This window comes from Oncorhynchus masou, unplaced genomic scaffold (genome assembly GCF_036934945.1).
Source record: "Oncorhynchus masou masou isolate Uvic2021 unplaced genomic scaffold, UVic_Omas_1.1 unplaced_scaffold_1015, whole genome shotgun sequence".
Lineage (NCBI taxonomy): Eukaryota > Metazoa > Chordata > Actinopteri > Salmoniformes > Salmonidae > Oncorhynchus > Oncorhynchus masou.
In genome coordinates this window covers 2,549-30,179 of record NW_027016868.1, presented here as the reverse complement: position 1 = coordinate 30,179, position 27,631 = coordinate 2,549, and the positions used below count along the sequence as shown (strand labels likewise).

General features: G+C 41.3%; 1 pseudogene; it reads right to left on the bottom strand.

Annotated features, from left to right (window-relative positions):
* Nucleotides 1-213: 213 nt before the first annotated feature.
* LOC135539281 (cytidine monophosphate-N-acetylneuraminic acid hydroxylase-like) lies at nt 214-27,631 on the bottom strand (annotated as a pseudogene).

The window sequence follows — 27,631 nt, the reverse complement described above, 5'->3', positions numbered from 1 at the left end:
AGGGAGGAAGGAAGCAAAGGAGGGAAGGTGAGACGAGGACTTACCGGTGGTGGTAGACATCTAGTAAGGGAGGAAGGAAGCAAAGGAGGGAAGGTGAGGAGACGAGGACTTACCGGTGGTGGTAGACATCTAGTAAGGGAGGAAGGAAGCGAAGGAGGGAAGGTGAGGAGACGAGGACTTACCGGTGGTGGTAGACATCTAGTAAGGGAGGAAGGAAGCGAAGGAGGGAAGGTGAGGAGACGAGGACTTACCGGTGGTGGTAGACGTCTGGCTCTCTGCTCAGACGGTTCTGGAAGCCGATATACAGGTCGTCCCAAAGAAAGCCATTCTTCACCACGTGCCTCATGACTCCGATCCTGTTCTTGATCTTTACAGAAGAGAAAGTAGTACACCATCTCTCAGTCCAATCAAGTTACATGAAATGGAAAACAAACGAATGATCCACTTGCAGATAAATGGTGGTTCCTTACAAAGCATGTTGGCATTGAAGCAGGGCTACAGCATTTGGGGCCCCGGGGCCCCTACCACCAGCTAAACAGCTCACTTCTTGCATTTCAACACATTTTGCCATGGGGCAGAGAGAAAAATGTGCTGTTTTATAGTTCAATTTATGCTATTCTACACATATGACAGAACATTTTTCCATGTTAATCGAATGTATTGCTATTCTACACATTTTGCCCTGTGTGCCCGTTCCGTAATCCGGAACTTACACTTAAGGCAGTAGTGAGAACTGAGCCAGTAACAATTATCTTCAACTGAAAACAGCTTGGCATCAGATTTCCATCTGCCAACCACAACACATTCAAAGCCCTAAAGTTTTGCAGTAGCCTGCCATCTCGGTGTGTCTGTGCCCCGTACAGCGTTCACCTCTTATGAGAGTGACATGATTCCATATCATCCATGAAATGTTATTCTTATGACAGATTTGGATCATGGTATGTTTCTGCCCCAGTTGTATTTTGTATTGATCCTTCTCATAAGTGGATTGCAGTGCCTTCAGAAAGTATTCACACTCCTGGACTTTTCCCACATTTTGTTGTGTTACAGCCTGAATTACAAATGGATTGCATTTAGGTTTTGTGTCACTGATTTACACACAATACCCCATAATGTCAAAGTGGAATTATGTTTTTTAGAAATGTTTACAAATTAATAAAAAATAATTAATCAATAAGTATTCAACCCCTTTGTTATTGCAAGCCTAAATAAGTAGTAAAAATGTGCTTAACAAGTCACAAGTTGCATAGACTCACTGTGTGCAATAATATTATTTAACATTGTTATTTGAAATGACGACCCCATCTCTGTACCCCACACATATAATTAGCTGTAAGTTGCCACAGTCAAGCAGTGAGTTTCAAGCACAGAGTCAACCACAAAGACCAGGGGGCTGGCACCTATTGGTAGATGGGGGGGGGAGTAGACATGGAATATCTCTTTGAGCATAATGAAGTTATTAATTACACTTTGGATGCTGTATCAATACACACAGTCGTTGCAAAGATAGAAGCGCCCTTCTTAAATCAGTTGCTGGAGAGGAAGGAAACCGCTCAGGGATTTCACCATGAGGCTAATTATGATTTTAAAACAGTTAGAGTTTAATGGCTGTTATGGGAGAAAACTGAATATGGATAAACAACATTATAGTTACTCCATAATTCTAACCTAAATGACAGAGGGAAAAGAAGGAAGCCTGTAGAAGAAGAAAAAATTCAACAAGGTACTAAAGTAATACTGCAATAAAATGTGGCAAAGAAAGAAACTTTTTGTCCTGAATGCAAAGTGTAATATTTGGGGAAAACGCAACATCACTAAGTACCACTCTTCAAGCATGGTAGTGGCTGCATCATGTTATGGGTATGCTTGTCTTGGTCAAGGACTAGGGAGGATAAAAATAAATGGAATATAGCTAAGCACTGGCTAAATCCTAGAAGAAAACCTGGTTCAGTCCAATAGACACCGGGAGACAAATTCTCCTTTCAGCAGGACAACCTAAAACAAGAGGCCAAATATACACTGGAGTTGCTTACCAAGACGACATTAAATGTTCCTGATTGGCCTGGTTAAAGTGTTAACTTCAATCAGCTTGAAAATCTAAGGCATGGCTGTCTAGCAATGATCAACAACCAATTTGACAGAGCTTGACGAATTATAAAATAAAATAATGGGCAAATATTGTACAATCCAGGTGTGCAAAGCTCTCAGAGACTAACTAGAAACTCAAACCTGGCTGCACGCGTGCACCATCGTGCATAAATATATTTTGTCCCCCCACACCAGATGCGATAACGACACGCAGGTTAAAATATCAAAACAAACTCTGAACCAATTATATTAATTTGGGGACAGGTCAAAAAGCGTTAAACATTTATGGCAATTTAGCTAGCCAGCTTGCACTTGCTAGCTAATTTGTCATATTTAGCTAGCTTGCTGTTCCTAGCTAATTTGTCCTGGGATATAAACATTGATGTTATTTTACCTGAAATGCACAAGGTCCTCTACTCCACCAATTAATCCACACATAAAATGGTCAACCAAATTGTTTCTAGTCTCATCCTTCCAGGCTTTTTCTTCTCAACTTTATATTACGATTGGCAACTTTCATAAATTAGGTGATTTACCGCCACTGACCTCATTCGTCTTCAGTCACCCACGTAGGTATAACCAATGAGATGGCACGTGTGTACCTGCTTCTATAAACCAATGAGGAGAAGGAGAGGCAGGACTTGCAGCGCGATCTGCATCAGAAATAGAACTGACTTCTATTTTAGCCCTTGGCAACTCAGATGCTTGTTGGCGCGTGCGAGCAGTGCGGGTGCAATAATATAGATTCCTACATTTATTTTGCAACGCTCACGCCAGTGGTGTGGTCAGCCTGTTACCGATGTGCCGTGAAGTAGTATTTGCCCCGTTTCTGATTCTCTATTTTTGCATATTTGTGATTCTGAATGTTATCAGATCTTCAACCAAACCTAATTTTAGATAAAGGGAACCTAAGTTTAGAACAAAAAAAAGATTGTTAATTAAATAAATGCAAAGTTATGCGACACCTAATTCCCCTGTGCGAAAAAGTAATTGCCCTCTTACACTCAATAACTGGTTGTGCCACCTTTAGCTGCAATGACTGCAACCAAATTCTTCCCGTAGTTGTTGATCAGTCTCTCATATCGCTGTGGAGGAATTTTGGCCCACTCTTGCATGTAGAACTGCTTTAACTCAGAAACATTTGTGGGTTTTCAAGCATGAACTGCTCGTTTCAAGTCTTGCTGCAACATTTCAATTGGGATTAGGTCTGGACTTTGACTAGGCCATTCCAAAACTTGAAATTTGTTGCTTTTTAGCCATTTTCATGTAGACTTGATTGTGTTTTGTATCATTGTCTTGCTGTATGACCCAGCTGCACTTCAGCTTACAGATGGATGTCCTGACTTTCTACTGTAGAATTCTCTGATAAAGAGCAGAATTCATGGTTCCTTCTATTAAGGCAAGTTGTCCAGGTCCCGAGCCAGCAAAGCATCCCCAAACCAATACTGAAGACACTGTACTTATCAAGCACTGCATTTAATCCAGCAACAATGATCTTAAACTGAAAACAGCTTTGCATCAGATTTGCATCTGCCACCACACATTCAAACCCCTGAACTTATGCATAGCAGCCTGCCATCTCTTTGTGTCTGTGAACAGCGTTCACCTCATGAGAATGACATGAATCCAAGGAAAAGTTTATTCTTATTTACAATTTGTGTCACGCCCTGACCTTAGAGCCGTTTTATTTCTCTATTTGGTTGGGTCAGGGTGTGATGTGGGGTGGCCATTCTATGTTTTTTATTTCTATGTTTTGGCCAGGTATGGTTCTCAATCAGGGACAGCTGTCTATTGTTGGATCTGATTGGGAATCATACTTAGAAAGCCTTTTTTCCTTTGTATGTTGTAGGTAGTTATCTTTGCTAGTGGCACTATAGCCCGAGTAAGCTTCATGGTCGTTTTTGTTTGTTTTGTTGGCGACATTTACCCAAATAAAAGAAAATGTACGCTCACCACACTGCACCTTGGTCCAGTCATTTCCACAACGACGTCCGCGACAATTTTACCAGACGCTCTTATCCAGAGACTTACAGTAGCAATTAGGGTTACAGTACATTCGGAAAGTATTCAGACCCCTTGACATTTTCCACATTTTGTTACGTTACAGCCGTATTCTAATATTGATTAAAGAAAACAAATCTACACACAATACCGCATAATGACAAAGCAAAAACAGCTTTTTAGAAATTTTTGTAAATGTATTGCATTTAAAAAAAAATACATATATCACATTTACATAATTATTCAGACCCTTTACTTTATTGAAGCACCTTTGGCAGCGATTACAGCCTTGAGTCTTCTTGGACATGGACATGATACGACAAGCTTGGCACACCTGTATTTGGGGAGTTTCTCCCATTCTTTTCTGCAGATCCTCTCAAGCTGTGTCAGGTTGGATGGGGAGCGTAGCTGCACAGCTGTTTTCAGGTCTCTCCAGAGATGTTCGATTGTGTTTAAGTCCGGGCTTTGGCTGGGCCACTCAAGGACATTCAGAGACTTGTCCCAAAGCCAGGTTTCCTCCAGACGTGACGCTTGGCATTCAGGCCAAAGAGTTCAATCTTGGTTTCATCAGACCAGAGAATCCCGTTTGTCATGGTCTGAGAGTCCTTTAGGTGCCTTTTGGCATGTGCGTTTTACTGAGGACTGGCTTCCGTCTGGCCACTTTACCATAAAGGCCTAATTGGTGGAGTGCTGCCGAGATGGTTGTCCTTCTGGAAGGTTCTCCTATCTCCACAGAGGAACTCTGGAGTTCTGTCAGAGTGACCATCGGGTTCTTGGTCACCTCCCTGACCAAGGCCCTTCTCCCCCGAATCATCAGTTTAGCCAGGCGGCCAGCTCTAGGTAGAGTCTTGGTGGTTCCAAATGTCTTCCATTTAAGAATGAGGGAGGCCACTGTTCTAGGAGAACTTCAATGGTGCAGATAATTTTTGGTACCCTTCTCCAGATCTGTGCCTCGACATAATCCTGTCTCGGAGCTCTATGGACAATTCCTTCGACCTCATGGCTTGGTTTGACATGCACTGTCAACTGTGGGACCTTATATAGACAGTTCTGTGCCTTTCCAAATCATGTCCAATCAATTGAATTTACAACCGGTGGAGTCAAGTTGGACAAACATCTCAAGGATGATGAATGGAAACAGGATGATGCACCTGAGCCCAATTTCGATTCTCATATCAAATGGTCTGAATATTTATGTAAAAAAGGTATTTTATAATTTCTTGACATTTGCAAAAATAATTCTAAAAACCTATTTTCGCTTTGTCAAAATGGGGTATTGTGTAGACTGATGAGGATTTATTTTATTTAATCCATTTTAGAATAAGGCTGTAATATAACAAAATATTGAAAAGTAAACGGGCCTGAATATTTTCCGAATGCACTGTAAGTGCCTTGCTCAAGGGAACATCAAAATATTTTTCACATAGTAAGCTCAGGGATTTGAACGAGCAACCTTTCGGTAACTGGCCCAGTGCTCTTAACTGTTAGGCTACCTGCCACCCTTGACAGATGTAACATGCTATGTTCCTGCTCCACAATGATTGTTTTGATTCTTCTCAAGTTGAGTGCAGTGTACTTAATAGTATATAGGTGAGCAGGTGTTGTAGCCATGCTCACCTCCTCATAAGGGTGCTCTCTAGTGGGCCTCTGAGTAGGGAAGGACAGATCCATGAAGTCCACCAGATAGTTGTAGCCATTGTCTATCGGAATGAAGTCCTCATCCGTCTCTATGACCTTAAATACATATTACAAACAGTTAGGCTATGTTTAGTTGGAATTCAAACAATTTGCGTTATTCACTGACCTGCAGTTATGATAAATACCAGATAACTAGAATATGAATAACCATAATCAATAAACAGAATCTAAAGAATTACTAGAATCTTAAAAGAAAGTAGCAAAAGAATGAGAAGAATTGGAAAAGATTTGTTCTAATTACAACCCTCGAACCCACTAGATTTGGGTTAAAAATGTATTTTTATTTTTCAAATTGATTGAACATGCCTGGCACAATGGAACCAAGGGTCATAGTCCCTAAAGTGTCAAGCCTGCCCATCTGACAATCCAAGCAGCCAAAATCAGCTGTTCCAAGGGCAGTTTCCTGGACATAAATTAAGCCTAGTCCTGGAACCCCCCAAAAATCTGATAGAGATTCTCCATTGAGCTTTTAATTTTTTTCAATTCAGGAATAGGCTTAGTCCGTGTCCGTGAGAGCGTCCGTACATGTTTTAAACATTCCAGAAATCTGCAGAGAGAGGAAGTGAATGGAAGGTGTCGCGTTCAGTCGGTACAAAACCTAGAAACGTTTTAAAATGGAGATTGTCCAATAATATTTAAAATTTTCCTTGCATGTTTTACTGCCTACTGAATGCGAGTCAGGAGTAACCAGGAGTGTATTCCTAAATTGCAGACTGTTGCAAAAAAGTTTAGTCCGTTTAATCCAAACAAAAAACATTTTGCAATGAAAACAAGTTTCTATTGGACAAATTTAGGCTTCCGTTTGGTTCCAAGAGGAAACAGTAATCGGTTTCTGTTGAAAAAACGTTTTGCAACAGTCTGCGACTAATGAATCCACCCCAGGAGTCAGCTTGTAGATGTGCAGTAGAGCACTAAGAGCTGTGAGGACTTTTATATGGACTGCAATATTTACCCGGACAACTAGATTGTAGTTTTTAAACCCTGCCCAGATGTAATAAAATTGGATCCAGCTTTTATGTTTAAATATCTCAGCGGTGATGGCCCTGTTCAGTTCATCCACGTACAAATCAAAGTCCCAACTGTCCTTATAGATGTTTGTCCCGGATGGAGGGTCGGTGATGGCTTTCCTGTGGTTACAGTCAAATCGTACATGATTTAAAGTGCATTTGACCTGGGTTACAACATTAAAAAAGGAATTCAATGATGTAGGAAAAAACAGAATGTAGGGAAGTGAGATAATAATGGCAGACAATGTAGGGAAGTGAGATAATAATGGTTGACAATGTAAGGAAGTGATGCAATAATGGTAGATAATGTAAGGAAGTGATGCAATAATGGTAGATAATGTAAGGAAGTGATGCAATAATGGTAGATAATGTAGGAAAGTGATGTAATAATGGTAGACAATGTAGGGAAGTGATTTAATAGTGGTTAACAATGTAGGGAAGTGAGGTAATAATGGTATTGACAACAGAGGGAAACATCAAACACCAAAATGTGATTTGTAAATATTGATCATTGTTGGCATTTCTATGGACTGATATGACAGACATGGACACACGATTTGCTGATTGATGAGCAATCCTACCGGCTGGGGCTCATCAGAGCCAGTGCCAGATCGAGCACAGCGCCTGGCTTGGGTGTCCATGTTGTTATGCCTGGAGCGCTCTTCTTTATCAGGGCATTGAGCTCCTCCGCTTTGTTTTTCGTGTTAGTTTCCTTAATGTACCTGTCAGTTAACTTATGTCAGTTGTCAATGTCAATTTGGGATGCAACTTATATTGAGTGACTGCAATTGAAGCAATAAGAGGGGTCAAAACCTAACCTGAACCTAGAACGGAATTTGTACACAAAAGTAAACATTTTGTAATACCTGTCTGAGGGATGTGCTTCGACAAAGTAACCGGCAAACGGGCAGTAGATCTTGGGCTGCAAGGATTTTACCAGCTGGGCCTTGTAGTTCATGAGCTTCTTCCTTTCATTCTTGATGAAATCAGCTTTCCAGCTCTCTGCAGGGTGAAATCGACACTAGTCATTGACCGAACCTCAGTTGTGTTTCCTTGATTCCTCGCTTCCTCTCCCCTTGCCTCCTCAAAATGCATTGGAGGAGAACATCCGAGGGAAGTAACCTCATATCTGTTCTGATGTGCTTTGAGGAGGAGATAAGGAGAGAGGAAATACAATTGAGATTCACTCCATCTGCAGGCAATAGAAAGGAAAACCCAAGGGAGCAATTCATTTCTCTGTTATTTGTCCGGCTATACATTTGGATGCTGTATACCCGTCCACCTCACCTGTGTATTTTCCTCCACTGAAGGTCATGGGGAAGCCAGACGCCCCTCCAGCAAAGTCACTCATCATCAGGTCTACATTGTGGGGCAGTCGGCCGTAGTTTGGCCTGGTGCAGTCCACCGTGTTGAGGATCATATGACCTGGGTGGGAGAACCAGGATCAGATGCACCCGTCAAATGAGATAAGGTTGAGACAAGGCTTTAAGGTGCATCGTATGCCTACCAGGTGGCACTGGCATATGCTTTTACTACTGAACTGACAAGGACCTGAATCAGATGCACCCGTCAAATGAGATAAGGTTGAGACAAGGCTTTAAGGTGCATCGTATGCCTACCAGGTGGCACTGGCATATGCTTTTACTACTGAACTGACAAGGACCTGAATCAGACAGGATGTGTATGGTCAATGACATAATGACTCTTAATTATCCTGATGGAGCTGAATCAGACAGGATGTGTATGTTAATGACTGACTCTTAAGGTATCCTGATGGGCCCATCTTTATATGGATGTATAATCTGTAGGTGGATAAAGTGGGATGAAAGTCAGAATGTGTGACCTGCTTGTACACTGACTGGACAAAACATTAGGAACACATGCTCTTTCCGTGAAATAGACTGACCAGGTGAATCCAGGTGAAGGGTATGATCACTTATTTAAATCCACTCCAATCAGTGTAGATGAAGGGGAGGAGACAGGTTAAAGAAGGATTTTTAACCCTTGAGACATGGATTGTGTATGCGTGTCATTCAGAGGGTGAATGGGCAAGACAAAACATTTAAGTGCCTTTGAAGGGGGTATGGTAGTAGGTACCAGGCACACCAGTTTGAGTGTGTCAAGAACTGCAGCGCGGCTGGGTTTTTCATGCTCAGTTTCCCGTGTGTATCAAGAATGGTTCACCACACAAAAGAAATCCATCTAACTTGACACAACTGTGGGAAGCTTTGGAGTCAACATGGGCCAGCATCCCTGTGGAACACTTTCAATACCTTGTAGGGTCCATGCCAATAGAGTCCAATTGAGGTTGTTCTGATTGCAAAAGGGGGGTGCAATTCAATATTAGGAAGGTGTTCCTAATGTTTCGTACACTCGGTGTATATACCACTTAGCAGACCCTTTTATGAAAAGTGACTTCCTGTGACTGCAGGAATTGAACCCAGGGCTCTGGCGAAGCTAGCACCACATGCTCTTACAAAGGACATGACTACCTTTATATTCAACAATGATACAGGTGTCCATTTCAGGGTGCACTTCATCCTTCAGAATCATGAATCTGAGGTGCTCATCAATCTGAGGGAGATAACAGGAGAAGGGCATTAAAGAAGAGCCTTTTGACAGAGGTTCCTTTATCGTATAAACTGTTCATGCAAAGGGAGCTGTTTATGCTTACGTTTTGCCAAATGCCAAAGGGAACGACGTTGATATTTGTCAGCTGCACCTGCCTTTTCTCCAGCATCCTGTATCATGATTCAAATGAGGACAGCATAAACCCATAAAAGGTGACACCCTCATTTGTTTTATGGTTGTAAAACCATGTTAATGATTGACAGATACAGTTGAAGTTCGAAGTTCACATACACCTCAGCCAAATACATTTAAACTCAGTTTCTACAATTCCTGACATTTAATCCCAGTTAAAAAATTCCCTGTTTTAGGTCAGTTAGGATCACCACTTTATTTTAAGAATGTGAAATGTCAGAATAATAGTAGAGAGAATGATTTATTTCAGCTTTCATTTCTTTCGTCACATTCCCAGTGGGTCAGATGTTTACATACACTCAATTAGTATTTGGTAGCACTGCCTTCAAACTGTTTAATAACTTGGGTCTGTCACGATCGTTGTCTAAATAAGTGGACCAAGGCGCAGCGTGAGTAGAGTTCCACATTTTATTAATAGTGAAACTTCCAAAAAAAACCCAAAGATATAACGAACGTGAAATGTGTAGCTCACAATGGCACTCAAACACAACAACAATATCCCCCAATGCAGGTGGGAAAAGGGACACACTAAGTATGATCCCCAATTAGAGGCAACAATATTCAGCTGCCTCCAATTGGGAACCATACTCACACACCAACAGAACTATAATAACTAGAAAACCCCCGGTCATGCTGTGACCTATTACCCCATAGAGAACTGATGGCTCTCTATGGTCAGGGTGTGACAGGGTCAAACATGTCGGGTAGCCTTCCACAAGCTTCCCACAATAAGTTGGGTGAATATTTGGTCCATTCCTCCTGACAGAGCTGGTGTAACTGAGTCAGGTTTGTAGGCCTCCTTGCTCGCACACACTTTTCAGTTCTGCCCACACATTTCCTATAGGATTGAGGTCAGTGCTTTGTGATGGCCACTCCAATACCTTGACTTTGTTATCCTTAAGCCATTTAGCCACAACACTGGAAGTATGCTTGGGGTCATTGTCCATTTGGAAGACCGATTTGCGACCAAGCTTTAACAACCTGACTGATGTCTTGAGAGGCTGCTTCAAAATAATTTCCCTTCTCATGATGCCATCTATTTTGTAAAGTGCACCAGTCCCTCCTGCAGCAAAGCACCCCCCCCCCCCACACACACACACCACATGATGCTGCCACCCCCATTCATCACGGTTGGGATGGTGTTCTTCAGCTTGCAAGCCTCCCCTTTTTTTCCTCCAAAAATAACGATGGTCATTATGGCCAAACAGTTCTATTTTTGTTCCATCAGATCAGAGGACATTTCACCAAAAAGTACGATCTTTGTCCCAATGTGCAGTTGCAAACCGTAGTCTGGCTTTTGGCGGTTTTGGAGCAGTGGCTTCCTACTTGCTGAGAGGCCTTTCAACTTATGTTGATATAGGACTCGTTTAACTGTGGATACAGATACTTTTGTACCTGTTTCCTCCAACATCTTCACAAGGTCCTTTGGTTTTGTTCTAGGATTGAGACAAAATGCTTCTCCTTCCTGAGCGGTATGACGGCTGCGTGGTCCCATGGTGTTTATAATTGCGTAATATTGTTTGTACAGATGAACATGGTACCTTCAGGTGTTTGGAAATTGCTCCCAGGTACCTGACTTGAGGTCTACAATTTTTTATCGGAGGTCTTGGCTGATCTTTTGATTTTCCCATGATGCCAAGCAGAGGCACTGAGTTTGAAGGTAGGCTTGAAACACATCCACAGGTACACCTCCAATTGACTCAAATTATGTCAATTAGCCTATCAGAAGCTTCTAAAGCCAAGACATAATTTTATGGAATTTTCCAAGCTGGTTAAAGGCACAATCATTGTATGTAAACTTCTGACCCACTGGAATTGTAATACACTGAATTATAAGTGAAATAAATCGGTCTGTAACAATTGTTGGAAAAATGACTGTCATGTCATGAAGTAGATGTCCTAACCGACGTTCCAAAACTAGAGTTTGTTAACAAGATATTTGTGGAGTTGTTGAAAAACAAGTTTTAAATGACTCCAACCTAAGTGTATGTAAACTTCCGAGTTCAACTGTATATAGATAACCCTTACCAGAACACTGGCCTTGATGTGTCGCCAACATAAATAGGAACATCGGGTCTCGTCACAGAGAGGGATTGTAAGGTTGGGTAGCTGAAAATACATTTTTCAGGAATTATCTTAAAACGTCCTGCCTTGTGTGTGCTCATCCTCATAAGGAAAATATCAACATTTCTGCTTACTTCCGTAATTGAAATTAGGGTCCCACTTTAAACTAAGTACAACTTATAAAGACATTTACATTACATTTACATTTAAGTCATTTGGCAGACGCTCTTATCCAGAGCGAATTACAAATTGGTGAATTCACCTTATGACATCCAGTGGAACAGCCACTTTACAATAGTGCATCTAAATCATTTAAGGGGGGGTGAGAAGGATTACTTTATCCTATCCTAGGTATTCCTTAAAGAGGTGGGGTTTCAGGTGTCTCCGGAAGGTGGTGATTGACTCCGCTGTCTGGCGGGCTCAATATAACTTATATATGCTTCAGATCATCTATCTCATACTCTATAAATGGTGTATAAACATACATAGTTTTATACACCATTTATAGAATATGACACGCTTATAGATGATCTGAAGCATTTGCGTAGTGCTTCAGAAACTTCATGCTATTAAAGCCTTTATACTTCTTAAAGTGGGACCGGAATTAGAAATACATTGAAATCAGTCGTGGCTGGTGGGTGGAGATTGCGGAGGACGGGCTCATTGTAATGTTTGGAATAGTATGTGTTTGATACATTCAATCCATTCCCTTCCAGTTTCACGGAGCCCATCCTCCCATATCAATCCATTTCATTCTGCCATACTCCATACAGGTACCATCTCTACATACCTGTACCATACTACGTACAGGTACCATCTCTACATACCTGTACCATACTACGTACAGGTACCATCTCTACATACCTGTACCACATTCCATACAGGTACCATCCCTGAATACCTGAGGTGGTCGGAGTGCATGTGGCTGATGTAGATGAGGTCGGCCATGCACAGCCTCTCCATGGAGTCAGCAGGGGGCTCATGGAGCAGCCACCAGCCCCTGGCGAAGGCCGGACCCGTCAGCCAGGGTCGAATATCATCTTCTTCCCCCTAGCTGGAGCTCCATACATGCATGGGTAAGGTAGGTCACCTGGAGGAACATGAAGGTCGAGTTTGGAGCGGAGAATCTTGTCGCCTGATGTGCTATCTTTTTAGATTTGCGTGCGGCGCGGTTGACCATCAATCACATTGATATAAATAGCCTGTCGGCCATATGGGGAAAATCTCAGAGGTGTCGGTGTTGGGACTGTCGTTTCTGTGTCTCTGGAATTTAAATGAACACAGGGGAGATGGTCAAAAAGTAATCTGTGACCAACTGTCACTCAGAGTCCCAGCAATGTGTCCTGCACTGTTGTTGGGCACGGCTGTGATCGGAGGTCTATCCTGAGACGTCATCTAGAATCTTGGATGGCGGTTGGTGATATTTCAACCTTGGCCCATCTCCCTTATGTGTCCCAGGCTTAAGTTTGGCACTGCAGCCTTTCAGGTGAGAACACACCCTCAGATCTCACATTATAAAAGTGGTGATGAGGTTAAAATGAGTAGAAGATTGTGTAGACACACAACTCTCGGTTATCATTTTAAGGCTCATATTTGATTCCTCCGGGTAATTACTAACTAGCCTTGGATCATAGCTAGTGTTTGTGTTCTTGTCACAAATCTGTGACTAAACATGGTAATGTGTTCCAGATTAGTTTCAACCAGCCTGGTGAAGACATCTTTTTCATGACGAGACCAAGATCACAACCAGATCAAGACATGTTTTTCTGACCTTAACAAAACGTCTTCTGACCATGACGTCATGTAAGATGTCATAATGTAATTGCAACCAGTTTTGCCCACTGGGAAAGGCCTCAGATCTGTCCAGCCGTGGGTGTGTGTGACGAGCTGTACTCACAGTCACCTCTCCCTCCTGCAGTTCCTGTGGATCCTGGGGTCTGCCAACCAGGGGTCCCAGACGATCACCTCCACGAGCTGAAGACCACCTCGTCTGTCATCACGACGTCTGCGTTAGCAAAATCAAGCCAAAGTCAAAACTCTTCCGATAAATAATCTAATTAATTACTTTTATTTGATTATCTTAAGTTGAAGAAGTCGGAAGTTTACATACACTTTAGCCAAATACATTTACACTCAGTTTTTCACAATTCCTGACATTTAATCCCAGTAAATATTCTCTGTTTTAGGTCAGTTAGGATCACCACTTTATTTTAAGAATGTGAAATGTCAGAATAATAGTAGAGAGTGATTTATTTTGGCTTTTTCTTTCGTCACATTCCCAGTGGGTCAGAAGTTTACATACACTGTCACACCCTGACCATAGAGAGCCTTTTTATTCTCTATGTTGGTTAGGTCGGGGTGTGACTCGGGTGGGTAATCTAGGTAGTTTTTTTCCCTGTTGGCCTGGTATGGTTCCCAATCAGAGGCAGCTGTTTATCGTGGTCTCTGATTGGGGATCATATTTAGGCAGCCATTTCCCCACTGTTTTGTGGGATCTTGTTTCTGTGTAGTTGCCTGTGAGCACTGCTTGAGCTTCACTTGTCGTTTATTCTTTTTTGTTCGGTTCTCTGATAATTAAAAGATGTCGAACCGATTCCACGCTGCGCTTTGGTCTGAGTATGATTACAACGACGATCGTGACATACACTCAATTAGTATTTTGTAGCATTGCCTTTAAATGGTTTAACTTGGGTCAAACATTTCGGGATAGCCTTCCACAAGCTTCCCACAATAACTTGGGTGAATTTTGGCCCATTTCTCCTGACACAGTTGTTGTAACTGAGTCAGGTTTGTAGGCCTCCTTGCTCGCACACGCTTTTTCAGTTCTGCCCACACATTTTCTATAGGATTGAGGTCAGGGCTTTGTGATGGCCACTCAAATACCTTGACTTTGTTGTCCTTAAGCCAGTTTGCCACAACTTTGGAAGTATGCTTGGGGTCATTGTCCAATTGCAAGACCCATTTGCGACCAAGCTTTAACTTCCTGTCTGATGTCTTGAGATGTAGCTTCAATATATCCACATAATTTTCCATCCTCATGATGCCATCTATTTGTGAAGTGCACCAGTCTCTCCTGCAGCAACACACCCACACAACTTGATGCTGTCACCCGTGCTTCACGGTTGCGATGGTGTTCTTCGGCTTGCAAGCCTCCCCCTTTTTCCTCCAAACATAACGATGGTCATTATGGCCAAACAGTTCTATTTTTGTTTCATCAGACAAGAGGACGTCTCCAAAAAGTACGATATTTTGTCCCCATGTGCAGTTGCAAACCGTAGTCTGGCTTTTTTTATGGCAGTTTTGGAGCAGTGGCTTCTTCCTTGGCGAGCAGCCTTTCAGATTATGTTGATATAGGACTCGTTTTACTGTGGATATAGATAATTTTCCTGAGCAGTATGACGGCTGCATGGTCCCATGGTGTTTATACTTGCGTACTATTATTTGTACAGATGAACGTGGTACCTTCAGGTGTTAGGAAATTGCTCCTAAGGATGAACCAGACTTGTGGAGGTCTATAAAATTTTTTTTTTGAGTTCTTAGCTGATTTCTTTTCATTTTCCCATGATGTCAAGCAACATCCACAGGTGCACCTCCTACTGACTCAAATTATGTCAATTAGCCTATCAGTAGCTTCTAAAGCCATGACATAATTTTCTGGAATTTTCCAAGCTGATTAAAGGCACAGTCAACTTAGTGTATGTAAACTTTTGACCCACTGGAATTGTGATAGTGAATTATAAGTGAAATAATCTGTCTGTAAACAATTGTTGGAAAGATTACATGTGTCATGCACAAGGTAGATGTCCTCATCGACTTGCCAAAACTATAGTTTGTTAACAAGAAATTTGTGGATGGTTGAAAAACAAGTTCTAATTACTCCAATCTAAGTGTATGTAAACCTCCGACTTCAACTGTACATATAGACATATTAAACATCTGACTTATTATTTACATTGTGTTCCTCGTGTCATTTTTAGATGGCCAAAGGAATGGACAGCTGGAGCTGGGCACTCAACCCACGGGACGCTGAACAGCTTCTACCTCCAAGTCATAAGACTGCTAAACAGTTAGTCCAGGTGGCTATTGGCTAACTATCTGCATTGACCCTTTTTGGACTAACTCTTTTGACTCATCATACGCTGCGGTTACTGTTTATTAACTATCCTGTTCCATTTACATTTAAGTCATTTAGCAGTTCCTAGTCACGTTCTCACCTATATGAACATATCTACCTCAATTACCTCATACCCCTGAACATCTACTCCGTACTGGTACCACTTGTAACATTATATAGCCAAGTTATCGTTACTCTGTGGATTTATTCCTTGTGTTATTATTTCTCTTTTTCTCTCTGCATTGTTGGCATGCCCGTAAGTAAGCTGTTAGTCTACATCTGTTGTTTACGAAGCATGTACATTACATTTAACATTTAAGTCATTTGGCAGACGCTCTTATCCAGAGCGACTTACAAATTGGATGTGACATAACATTTGATTTAATGATCAGTATCACACAATGTGTACAAATATACACAAGTTGTCAGAGAACACAAAAGATTAGACATACTGTTTCCTATGACCTAAAATGGCAAATAGACTTAAAATGCCATTCTAACCCATTTAACCTTTCAGGTTGAGAAAAATGGCAGCTCAACTTACCTAGCTCATCCTGTGTGAAGCTGTCAGGAGGGTTCACATACTGCATAGTTGAGACGTTCAGCTTCCAGTAGTGTTTTGTACATCGGACCGTCCTGCATCAGAAAAACCTTTCAGTCCCATGGAATAGATATGTTTTATCTAAGCCTCGGTATTAAAGAAGTAGTTCAGGATTTTACCACTTGATGTTAAATGGTTCCTCAGCCTGAAAGTAGTCTATGGGCCAGGAGAAACTGTAATCCAAGGTTCGGTATTCTCTAAACAGCTGCTACTAACTCCAACTATCTTTAGTTGTAGAGTCCTGAACTTCCCTTTTAAGTCTACTTACCTTCCATCTAAGTCCTCTATGTCTTTGATGAACAGGCCTCCTTGGTGTTTGCATTGGTTCTTGCAGGCCTTCAGCTCTCCATTTTCTTTGTATATGATGTAGCACTTGCCATCATCTGGGCTCTTCTTAAAGTTGATGCCATCTTTGAGTGAGAACACCGCCTCAGAGTCCAGGGACAGCACTGTCTTTGAAGACTGGGCTGTCATTTGAGTGGTGGAATTGAAGTGCTGATGAGAAAAGTAGAGGAGTATAAGTGGATGGTACTCATAAGAAGAATTTACAAGTGAACCGAACAGAAGTCATCGATAAAGGCAATAAAACAATATATTCAGTTAATTACAAGTTGCAACAGGGAGATACTTCCAGCACAGAACCAGAGAAAATGTCTAACTGGCCTTATATCCTAATCAGCAGACAACTGTTCTGTAAACATCAGCCCCAGAGGCAAGAGGGAAGTCCAAACAAGTAAGTGACATTGCTACAGAATCACAGTGTTCAGACAATACAATAATAATCAGTGTGTCCTCGGTCCTTGTATCTCCAGTCTGGCATCAAACACTATCAACAGATGTGAGTTTAATCCATAACATACAGCGTCGAGGCTAGTGACCATCAACTCTAGTATCACAAACAAAACACTGGAAATCGTGAATTACAGAAAGGGGAAATATATGAATATGCGGTAACACTTTACTTCACACGTAGTGTCATAACCATGTCATAACAGCTGTCAATGTGTCATAACCTGTCATAATATGCTCATAACACTGTTACATATGTTTAGACCTGTTGTCACATATATTATGATATTTTATGGGTGGTTATGACACATATGAGTTTCAAAACCCACAAAACCTACCACACAAGGCAAAACATTCCATTACACCATAGCCTACGTATCAAATTGTGTTGAGTGATGTTTGGTATGGTCAGTGATATCTGGGACCCTTGGGACGTCCCTACCATAACTCCTAACCTTAACCTGAACTTCTATGGGGTAAGGAAGTCCCAAGGATCCCGGATAACACAAATATTTGGTGTCCAGTACACAGATACAGGCACAAAGTGGTAAATATGATTCAAGGTCAGAGAAGTAAAGCACAAAATTGTTTGTCAATTTTGTTTTACATTCATCTTTTGAACTGTCATTGTAATTTGATGTAATTCTTCTGCATTTTAATCTTTTGAAAATTCACAGAGCTTAATTTATGTAAACTACCATAAGCAAAATATATAAATTAGCTAAATGTTTTAATGCTATTAAGTGCTATCCTCAGAATACAATGGTACATCTCACTGTATATGTTTGTAGCGAAATAAATTAAATTCAATATTATAATGTATTTATCTGTTAACTTCTTAGGGCTGAAATCCCGTTAATGGGATCGATATGGCAACAGCCAGTGAAAGTGCAGGGCGCCAAATTCAAACCAAAAATCATAATTAAAATTCCTCAAACATACATGTATCTCATACCATTTTAAAGGTAATCGTGTTGTTAATCCCACCACAGTGTCAAATAGGCTTTACAGCGAAAGCACCACAAACGATTATGTTAGGTCAGAGCCAAGTCACAAAAACACACAGCCATTTTTCCAGCCATAGAGTGGAATCACAAAAAGCATAAATAGAGAATGAATCACTAACCTTTGATGATCTTCATCAGATGACACTCATATGTATGTTTTGTTCGGGAAAGTTCATGTTTATATTTAAAAATCACGGGAAACATTAGTAGCGTTATGTTCAGTAGTTCCAAAAACATCGGGTCAATTTGCAGAGAGCCACATCAATTTACTGAAATACTCATCATAAATGTTGATGAAAATACAAGTGTTATACGTGGAATTAAAGATATACTTCTCCTTAACTTTTTATGGCTGCAGGGGCAGTATTGAGTAGCTTGGATGAAAATGTGCCCATATCAAACGGCCTGCTCCTCAGTCATAGTTGCTAATATTTGCATATTATTAGTAGTATTGGATAGAAAACATTGAAGTTTCTAAAACTGTTTGAATGATGTCTGAGTATAACAGAACTCATATTGGCAGGAAAAATCCTGAGTTGAAATCAAAACAGGAAGTCAGAAATCTGAGCTTGTATGTATTCACCAGTCCCCAATGAAATCCCCTTGAGATATGAATGATGTTGCACTGCCTAGGGGTTCCACTAGATGTCAACCATCAATATAAATTATAATGAGGCTTCTATGTTGTTGTGAGAGTGAATGAGAGCAGAATATATCAGCTGTCCATCAAGCAACCGTTTTGTGATCCCACTTTTTCCTCATGGTAGTCACTTGAGAAGAAATAATATTCGGTTGGAACTTTATTGAAGCTATATGTTGAAAACATCCTAATGTTTGAATCTGTACTTAGTTTGAAATTTCTTTGACCAGTAATATCACTTTAAGTTTTTGTCCGATTTAACGCTGACCAGAATTAGGGTTTGGATATGTATACCAAACGCTCTAACAAATGAAGGTGTTTGGACATAAATAACGGACATTTTCGAACGAAAAACATTTATTGCGGACCTGGGATTTCTGGAGTACTTTCTGATGTAGATCAACGTTAAGGGAATATTTATCATGTAATTTCTTGTTTATGTTGACGCCATCTTTGCGGCTGTGGTGTTTTTAAATTGAGCTCCGTCTCAGATTATTGCATGCATTTCTTTTTCTGTAAAAAAATGTTTTAAATCTGACCAAGCGGTTGCATTAAGGAGAGGTATATCTATAACTCCATGCGTATAACTATATTATCATCTACATTTATGATGAGTATTTCTGTTGAATGATGTGTCTATGCAAAATCACTTGATGTTTTTGGAACTAGTGAACTTTATCAAACAAAACATGCATGTATTGTGTAACATGAAGTCCTATGAGTGTCATCTGATGAAGATAATTCAAGGTTAGTGATTAATTTGATCTTTATTTCTGGTTTTTGTGAAGGCTATATTTTGCTGGAAAATGGCTGTGCTTATTGTGGTTTGGTGGAGACCTAACAATCGTTTGTAGTGCTTTCGCTGAAAAGCCTATTTGAAATCGGACACTTGTGGGATTAACAACGAAAATAGATTTAAAATGATATAAGACATGTACGTTTTAGGAATTGTAATTATGAGATTTCTGTGCTTTGAATTTTGGCGCCCTCTATTTTCACTGGTAGTTGTCATATCGATCCCAGTATCGGGATTGCAGCCATAACAGGTTAATGCAACCGCTGTGTCAGATTTCAAAAAAGCTTTACGGAAAAAGCAAACCATGCTATAAATCGGAGAACGACGCTCAGAGAACAAATACATATCCGTTATGTTGGAGTCACCAGAAGTCAGAAATAACATTATAAATACTCACTTACCTTTGATCATCAGAATGTACTCCCAGGAATCCCAGTTCCACAATAAATGTTTGATTTGTTAGATAATGTCCATCATTTATGTCCAAATAACTCCTTTTGTTAGGACGTTCAGTTCAGTTCACAAATGCAAGATGACCAATATCCCACTATCTTCTATAGGGGCTGAGTTGAAAATCGACCAACCTCAGATTTCCCAACTTCTTGGTTGGATTTTTTCTCAGGTTTTTGCCTGCTATATGAGTTCTGTTTTACTCACAGACATCATTCAAACAGTTTAAGAAACTTCAGAGTGTTTTCTATCCAAATATACTAATAATATGCATATATTAGCATCTGGGACTGAGGAGCAGGCAGTTTACTCTGGGCACCTCTGGGCATCTTTATCCAAGCTACTCAATACTGCCCCCTAGCCATAAGAAGTTTTAAACTACTTTTGTCTGTCACCTTTAAACAATGTACATTTCTTAATGGTCACAACATAGCAAATATTAAGAGAAGCATAAATAATAAAGAGCATTACCTTGTGCAGACTTATGTTGACTTGACACTTTGGAATTTGAAGTTTAGACCCAGATGAGTCTTTCTTTGTTCATTTGCATTGAGCAGTGAACTAATTGTTGGTGCTTATTAACAAGAAGAATCAAGTGTTTGCCTCAGGAAATCCACTCGAGAGAAAAAAGGTACAGAGAGGTGAAAAAAATAGATAAAAGGTGAGATGCCTGTACAAGGATAAGATGCAACAGATAATGTTACAGGGAGACTCCAGGGATAAGGTGCAACAGATAATGTTCCAGTACAAGGATAAGGTGCAACAGATAATGTTACAGGGAGACTCCAGTACAAGGATAAGGTGCAACAGATAATGTTACAGGGAGACTGCCTGGATGAGCTTTAAGAATATGGCAAATGCCCCCTTCAAAGTGAGGCAACGTATTTATCCCTGCTCAGATGAGGGTGTGCCTCTCTACAGCCAATTAACTAAACAAGTTCTTCACCCGCTTTGAAGCAGGGGCGGCCCGCTCCCCTGCCTGTGTGAAGGAGGATGTCATGTCAACCGAGAGCGCACTTGTCATCAATGAGGACGTTGTAGGGGGTGGGTCCCAAAAACCCTCCCCATTATTAAGGGGACCTTACGATTCATATGTTTTGCTGCAGACCTTATAATAATATACTGTTGCTATGTGTCTAAAAACTCTGCCACTATACGTTACACAAGCCATCTATATTAGTCTTTGTGGTTAAGCCCTGGCTGTTGTGAGAGTGTGCTTGCAGGCTGGGTCTGAGTCGGACCGAAACTAGATAAAAAGTAACCACTGTTTGGTTTTTACATTTTGATCTTGTGTGACAGAGGACAATTCTAAGAAATTCAGAGAAGCTACTGTACTAGGTTGCCTTATAAGGTAACCTCAGCATATTGATGCATGCATACATAGACGTAGGTGATCATACCACTAGGGAGTGATCACATGTATAAAATCAGCTGTGTCCTTAGGTGGGATGCAGAACTTACTCAGATAATCAACAACAAGTGCGATAACAAACCGAAACAGTTCTGTGTGGAAGACACAGAACATAACCACCCACGAAACACAATAGAACACAGGCTACCTAAATCTGGTTCTCAATCAGGGACAACGATAGACAGCTGCCTCTGATTGAGAACCATATCAGGCCAAACACAGAAATAGAAAATATAGAAAAACAAACATAGACTGCCCACCCCAACTCACGCCCTGACCATACTAAAATAAAGACAAAACAAAGGAATAAAGGTCAGAACGTGACACTTGGTGTTTTCTTCAGGAAGGCAGTGAGTTGCTGCGCAACATCTTTTTCAAAAGAATTTGAGAGGAATGGAAGATTCAATATAGGCCGATTAGTTTTTATATTTTCTGGTCAAGGTTTGGCTTTTTTAAGAGAGGCTTTATTACCACCACTTTTAGTGAGTTTGGTACACATCCGGTGGATAGAGAGCCGTTTATTATGTTCAACATAGGAGGGCCAAGCACAGGAAGCAGTTCTTTCAGCAGTTTAGTTGGAATAGGGTCCAGTATGCAACTTGAAGGTTTAGAGGCCATGATTATTTTCATCATTGATTCAAGAGATATAGTACTAAAACACTTGAGTGTCTCCCTTGATCCAAGGTCCTGGCAGAGTTGTGCAGACTCAGGACAACTGAGCTTTGGAGGAATACACAGATTTAAAGATGAGTCCGTAATTTGCTTTCTAATGATCATGATCTTTTCCTCAAAGAAGTTCATGAATGTATTACTGCTGAAGTGAAAGCCATCCTCACTTGGGGAATGCTGCTTTTTAGTTAGCTTTGCGACAGTATCAAAAATACATTTTGTATTGTTCTTATTTTCCTCAATTAAGTTGGAAAAATAGGATGATCGAGCAGCAGTAAGGGCTCTTCGATACTGCACGGTACTGTCTTTCCAAGCTAGTTGGAAGACTTCCAGTTTGGTGTGGCGCCATTTCCGTTCCATTTTTCTGGACACTTGCTTTAGAGCTCGGGTATTTTCTGTATACCAGGGAGCTAGTTTCTTATGACAAATGTTTTTAGTTTTTAGGGGTGCAACTGCATCTAGGGTATTGCGCAAGGTTAAATTGAGTTCCTCAGTTAGGTGGTTAACTGATTTTTGTCCTCTGACATCCTTGGGTAGGCAGCAGGAGTCTGGAAGGGCATCAAGGAATCTTTGTGTTGTCTGAGAATTTTTAACACGACTTTTGATGCTTCTTGGTTGGGGTCTGAGCAGATTATTTGTTGCAATTGCAAACGTAATAAAATGGTGGTCCGATAGTCCAGGATTATGAGGAAAAACATTAAGATCCACAACATTTATTCCATGGGACAAAACTAGGTCCAGAGTATGACTGTGACAGTGAGTAGGTCCAGAAACATGTTGGCTCCGAAAGCCTTTTGGAGTGGGTCTGTGGACTTTTCCATGTGAATATTAAAATCACCAAAAATTAGAATATTATCTGCTGTGACTACAAGGTCCGATAGGAAATCAGGGAACTCAGTGAGGAACGCTGTATATGGCCCAGGAGGCCTGTAAACAGTAGTTACAAAAAGTGATTGAGTAGGCTGCATAGATTTCATGACTAGAAGCTCAAAGGATGAAAACACATTTTATTTCGTAAATGTTAGCAACACCTCCGCCTTTGCAGGATGCGTGGGTATATGGTCACTAGTGTAACCACTAGTGTAACCACACAGTAAATTCATCAGGCTGAAGCCATGTTTCAGTCAGGCCAGTCACATCAAGATTATGATCAGTTCATTGACTATAACTGCCTTGGAAGTGAGGGATCTAACATTAAGTAGCCCTATTTTGAGATGTGAGGTATCATGATCTCTTTCAATAATGGCAGGAATGGAGGAGGTCTTTATTCTAGTGAGATTGCTAAGGCGAACACCGCCATGTTTAGTTTTTCCCAACCTAGGTCGAGGCACAGACACGGTCTCAATGGGGATAGCTGAGCTGACTTCACTGACTGTGCTAGTGGCAGACTCACATCCCAGAAAGCCCCTCAATACCTAACAGGTACCATATACCCACACATGTATAAATTAGTAATGTACAGCAAACTTGTACACATTGCAAAATAGAAAATAGAAAACAGTATTCAGAACGTGACCTACCCCTTGCATCACATTTTCATACTGTGGAGACCTGACGTTCAAGATCTCCCCCTATTTGCAAGCGGGCCAATCACAACACGCCTTATTGTCATCAGAGTTGAACCAACCAATAAGAATGCTTGAACATTAAATACACCTTTTTTTAGAGGCAAGTGGAAACATAACCAACCCTGTTATTAGGCTAACCTGGACAAGGTGTTCGGGCTTCCCTGAGCAAATCATCAGTAACAGGGCCATCGGAACAGCCCAGGAATGTGTACTGGACAAATAATTGTTGATGAACCTCTGCTTGACTCTGACATGGTGCTGTCCATTGATGGTTCTGCAAATATAGATCAAAGTACAGGTTAAAAAAACATGTAGGATTTGCTGTAGTAGATGTGGAAAATGATATTGAGATTATACAGCCCCTACCAGAACATTTATTAGCACAACAAGCTGATTTATTAGCTCTGAAAACAGCTTGTGAACTGGGGGAAGGAAGACACTTACTGTTTATTCAGACTCAGCATATGCTGTTGGGGTTTTTTGTCATGGTGTGGGGTTTTGGAGAACAAGAGGGTTTACTGACACCACAGGAACACCTATTAACCTCTTTGGGGTAGGGGGCAGTATTTTCACATCCGGATGAAAAGCATGCCCAGAGTAAACTGCCTGCTACTCAGGCCCAGATGCTAGGAAATGCATATTATTGGTAGATCTGGATAGAAAACACTCTGAAGTTTCTAAAACTGTTTGAATGATGTCTACTAGCATAACAGAACTCATATGGCAGGCAAAAACCTGAGGAATAATCCACCAGGAAGTGGGAAATCTGAAGTTTGTTGTTTTTCTAGTCTTAGCCTATCGAATATACAGTGTCTGTGGGGTCATATTGCATTTCCTAAGGCTTCCACTAGATGTCAACAGTGTTTAAAATATTGTTTGATGCTTCTACTATAAAGGAGGGGTAATGGGAGCTGAATGAGTCAGTGGTCTGCCATAGTGCCATGAGCTGGTGACGCGCTTTCACGTGAAAGTTAGCTTGCGTTCCATTGCAATTCTACAGACAAAGGAATTCTCCGGTTGGAACATTATTATAAGATTTATGATAAAAACATCCTAAAGATTGATTCTATACATCGTCTAACATGTTTCTACGAACTGTAGTATGACTTTTCTTCTGAACTTTCGCCTGGACCTGCCTGCGTGTCGTGAGTTTGGATTTGTGAACTGAACGCCTAACAAAAGGAGTTATTTGGACATAAATGATGGATTTATCGAACAAATCAAACATTTATTGTGGAGCTGAGATTCCTGGGAGTGCATTCTGATGAAGATCATCAAAGGGAAGTGAATATTTATAACGCTATTTCTGACTTCTGTTGACTCCAACATGGCGGATATCTGCATGGCTCTTGATTTGTTGTCTGAGTGCTGTACTCAGATTATTGTATGGTTTGCTTTTTCCGTCAAGTATAAATAAATAAAATCTGACACAGCGGTTGCACTAAGGAGAAGTATATCTCTAATTCTGTGCATAACACTTGTATCTCATATTAAAGTTTATGATGACTATTTCTATAAATTGATGTGGCTCTCTGAAAATCACAGGATGTTTTGGAAGCAATATATAGTGTTGCACCAATTTATCTCTATTTCTGCTTTTGTGACTCCTGTCTTTGGCTGGAAAATTGTTGTGTTTTTTTGTGAGTGGGTGCACACCTAACATAATCGCATGGTATGCTTTTGTGGTAAAGCCTTTTGAAATCGGACACTGTGGTGGGATTAACAACACGTTTATCTTTAAAATGGTGTATGTTTGAGGAATTTTAATTATGAGATTTCTGTTGTTTGAATTTGGCGCCCTGCACTATCACTGGATGTTGGTCAGGTGGGACGTTTGTGTCCCCACGCACCCTAGAGAGTTTATGAATAGGACATACGTTGAACAGTTGATTGGAGCAATGCGAAAACCTAACAAATTGCCTATTGTTAAGGTAGAGGCACACCCAGGTAGGAGTGATTATGCTAGTATTGGTAACAGCATAGCTGATGAGGCAGCCAAATTGGCTGCTTTCCGTTGTCACACACATGCATTCTATTTGTGTCATCTGAAACTAATGATCTTGAGAAACAGCAGCAGGCTGATATTCTCAATCACCAAGTGTGGAGGGAGAGAGGGTGTGCTCTTTGTCCTAGGTCTGGCTTATGGCTGCATCTTTTGTCTGACATGCCCTGTTTACCATCAACCATGATCTCTACTATTTGCCGATTGGCTCATGGAGTGAGCCATTCATCAAGGGGGGATATGAAGGAGGAGAATATTTCGGCCCAATGGTTTTGCCCAGATTTGAATCAGCACGTAAAACAGTTAATTTACCGTTGGGACATGTTTGTTATATAACAGACAAGGGAACTCCACTACAACCAGGAAGTTCCCCACTCCAAAAGGACATTTTGTCCACCTTGCTATGAATTTCATAGACATGGTAGAGTGAAAAGAAAGAAAGAGATACTGTCTGGTGATAATTGACATGTTCACCAGGTGGGTGGAAGCATTTCTCACTACCAATTGTGTTGCGCGAACAGTTGCAAAATTGCTAGTCAGGGAAATCATACCCAGGTTCGGAGTGCTTGAGGTTTTGTCTGCAGACAATGGCACCCATCTCATAGGAGATGTGGTTGCCCAAGTGGCCAAAATGATGGGTGTTGACCAGAAGTTTGTGTCCATCTATCAACCGCGGAGTAACAGGAGTTACTGAGAGGGCTAATCAGACTCTGAAAGGCTCCCTTGCCAAACTATGCCATTCCACTGGAATTGACCTTATGAAAATGCGCAGCAGCCTTAACAAAGGTATTGGGTGTACACCTTATGAAATGTTAACAAGATGACCAATGAACACCCCAGGGGTGAGACCTATGACTGACCAACAGACATAACTGAGGCACAGTGTGATCACATTGAGTACATGAAAAACTTCTATTGTCAGTTTTCTCCACTCTCACACTAGGAAAGCAGCAGAACCAATCTCAGGTAAAGGATCCAGATGCTCTGACCATCTGCATAGGAGACTGGGTGGAACTACGAGTCCATAAAATAAAATGGAACCAGCCAGGATGGATGGGACCCTTCCAGGTGACCATGGCAACACCGACTTCAATCCGGGTAGCAGAGAGGTCCTGCTGGCATCATCTCTCCCACTGCAAGCATCTCCCAAAGTGGACGCCATGGATGAGCGACTGGACAGAAGCAGAGGGCCCAGACCAAAAGGCCGGAAGAAAGATGAAAAAAGAAGGCTCTATCCAAAGTGGAAGAAGGAGACATCATTTCACACTCACACTGAGGTTCTGTAACTAGGAGGCAGAGACTAGCCCGGGTCTGGGGGTTTGTTTTCCCATCATCCTTTCCATGGGTCTCCTTGTTGGCGCAGCCTGGGTCCCCTGGGGGATCTGAGGAAAACAACAAATGGATACAAATGGTGAGAAAAATTGGAAATCAGAGTAAGAGGCCAGGAACCCAGGTTTTAGTGTTTAGAAAGCCTACACCAACCACTGAACTGTTTGGGAGTCATAGGTTCTTCTCATAGGTTGAGCCTATGAGAAGGATAGAGTTTGAATGTGGGTTTTTATACTTTATGCAGAGAGGTAATGAGAAACAACCTACTAGGCGAAGGAAGACCACAGGACTGTCCTTTGGGAGAAGAACTGAGAGGTTAGCCGGGGAACATGGGACACATTTATGTTGGGGTCGTCACAAGAAGGGAGCAAACTTACCTAATGTGGTAGAAGGAAGCAGGCAGATCCCTCTATGGCCTAGAACTCGCCTCGGGAGAGGTGAGTCAGTCTTCACGGTATGAACTACTGACTCTGTAAGGTATAATTATCCCAGCAGGCACCCGTGGATAGAATTGTTAGGAAATGGAGGCTTGAGCATCAATCCCATACTGACCTCCCCTAAGCCCGAAATCAACCCCTGCTCTGTGTCTTTGTTCCAGGGTGTGTTGAGGGTGCTGTCCGTCCTCCCAGGCCAT